The following is a 2,500-nucleotide window of genomic DNA, read 5'->3' on the forward strand; positions in this document are numbered from 1 at the left end:
TCTTAATGGAGTTTGAGTTTCCTGGGAGGAACCACTAAACGGGGGGCCGGCGCTGGCCGGTCTGCACTGAATGTGTCAGAGTTGTCCATTTCGCTGATGGTGATCGTCAGACTCTGTGAGTCAAACACCATCTGACCAGTTAGTTTTATTGGAAATCCGGAGCTGAAGCCATCAAATGTTCTTTAAACCAACAGTGTGCCTCCGTCTGTGTTTGCTTTCTGTCAGAGTGTGTGAGTGTGTGTGTTTCACCGACATGCAGAACGTCTCTGCAGCAGCTCTGTGATTGGACGTTAACGTTGATGCTGCTCAGATCTGTTTGTGTGGAGCTTCGGAGCCGCTGCTCAGTTGGAAACCTTCCTCAGCAGACTCTCTGTTGGCTGCTGGACGCTCCACACCTCGCCGTCTCTGCTGTTCAGTCAGCTGAAACTGAACAACGGCTGGTCTCGGGTCAGTCTCTGCTGGTTGAACTGAGCTGGGTTCAGAGGGGGTTTGTGGTTTTGGATGGTTGTGGTTCAGAGTCAGAACATAATGAAGAACATCGGCAGCTGACCACAGAACACAAAGACTGCAGCAGCTTTTAGACTGGGACTCTGTGGACGTGGTGGGTTATTAAAGGTCAGAGACAAATATATTTGGTTTTAATGACATTTCCTCTTGCGCCACCTTCAGGACAAACTGCACTCAACACCAAAGCGCAGCTGCTTGCTGTGTGACTGAAGTGTAACACTTCTAATAAAGCTAATGTCTTCTTACATCCCCTCGTCACCAGTAGCATACTGGTCTGCCAGCTGTCTCGGTTCCCAAAAGCGTCTCAGGGTGAAGCGGATGTTAAAATGAACGAGTGACTCTGCTGCAAGAGGAACCAAAGGTCACATGTTTCATTCAAATCGAAAGAAAAGGAAGCGGACCCGCTCCCTCTGTAGATATAAAGGCTGATTCTAAAGTAACGAAAACACAACGAGTCTTATTTTCAGGTGATTATTCACTGATGAAAACACACTTATAGATATTATATTCCATTTCTGCCCACAGCTGCTCCTAAACGTTCATCGAGGCGGAGGTGTTACCTCCCCAGAGGTGCAACACAGATACACAAGGTCTTTTATTCCTTCAGCTATTGGCTTTTTAAACATGTGATTTGGCCTGTGACCAGCTGTGGATGTGATTCGTTGCCCCTTTTCTTTCTCTTATTTATTCATTCATTCATTATTTCTCCACTGCTCTCTGATGGTTTTGGTGACAAGTGACATTGACAGTGACGTTGGCGCTAACCTGTGTACTTGTGTTTATTTGTGTAGGTATGTATATATTATACGTATATATATTATATGGATTGCCACTTTTTTTCCGTTGTTGTATTTTCTGTTGACTGCTGTCTGCTAGCCAAATTCCCCACGGAGACGTTAAAGCTTTGCTCTATGTCCACATGAAGTCGGTTAAGTATTTAAAAACGCATCCTTTTCTCTCAGTTTAGCCTTCGTCCAGACTAAAACATTCATCTCCCCAAAAACTGAGCTTTTCCAAAATATCTCCAGAGTGTTTAAATGTTAAACTCCAGCTTGGAGTTTCTGTGAGTGCGAGGAAAACAAACTTTCTGTCATCTCTAACGTTCTCTGTGATCGATCGTTTTAATTTCAATATATCTGAACACGCAGCAGAGCTGCTGTCATTAACCTGGATTCGTATTGATTTTGTCAGACGACATCACATTTATTAAATAATGATTTTAATTAGGTTATAGGGGCTGTATGGAACCTGAAGGGAAGTCCTGTAGACACAGCTCAGGGGTGAAAAACTAGTTTTAGTTTCAGTTAATATTCTCCTAAAAGACACTAAAACAGAGCATCACCAACCATAAAAGGTAAAGAGATGCAAATACAACATCATCTGTCAGATATCAGGTCTCTATCAAGGAAACTGAACATCCATCCATCCATCCATTTTCTACCGCTTGGTCCCGTTAGGGAGTTGGAGCCTATCCCAGTGACTTTGGGCCTTAAGGGTACACCCTGGACAGTGGCCAACTCGTCGCAAGCGCTAACACAGGACAGGACAGACAACCATTCACTCTCACATTCATTCAATACGGGCAATTTAACCTACACATGCATGTCTTTGGAGGTGGGAGGAAGCCGGAGAACCCGGTCTGCAGACTCCACCCAGAGATTCGTGTGATGTTGGTCTGGTCCGGCTGATCTCCTTATTGGGAGGCAGGAGCTTTAGCCTCTGCCAGGAAACTGAACATGATTTTATTTTTTAATCCCAAAAAGCGTTAGTTGGCAGTGCCTTTTATTCAGCCCTGAGTAGTGTCTGCAGGTATTCATTTCAGGCTGCATACAGTCCTAACAACCTTCAACAATAAGGTATGGCAGCCTGTATGTAGCCTGAGAGGCGAAACCCAGGGCAAAGAAGAGTCCTGCAACCATTGGCTGCTGCTCATTAAGTTTATTGATCTGAGACTCTCATTAGCTCGTCTCCTCGAGCTAACGCTAGGTTAGCA

At 44.8% G+C, this 2,500-nt stretch overlaps 1 protein-coding gene across 1 annotated transcript in view; it reads left to right on the forward strand.

Moving 5' to 3' along the window:
- The window catches only part of camk2a (calcium/calmodulin-dependent protein kinase II alpha), a 32,802-nt gene that overhangs the window by 6,308 nt on the left and 23,994 nt on the right, over positions 1-2,500 (forward strand).

This window comes from Siniperca chuatsi, linkage group LG14 (genome assembly GCF_020085105.1).
Source record: "Siniperca chuatsi isolate FFG_IHB_CAS linkage group LG14, ASM2008510v1, whole genome shotgun sequence".
Lineage (NCBI taxonomy): Eukaryota > Metazoa > Chordata > Actinopteri > Centrarchiformes > Sinipercidae > Siniperca > Siniperca chuatsi.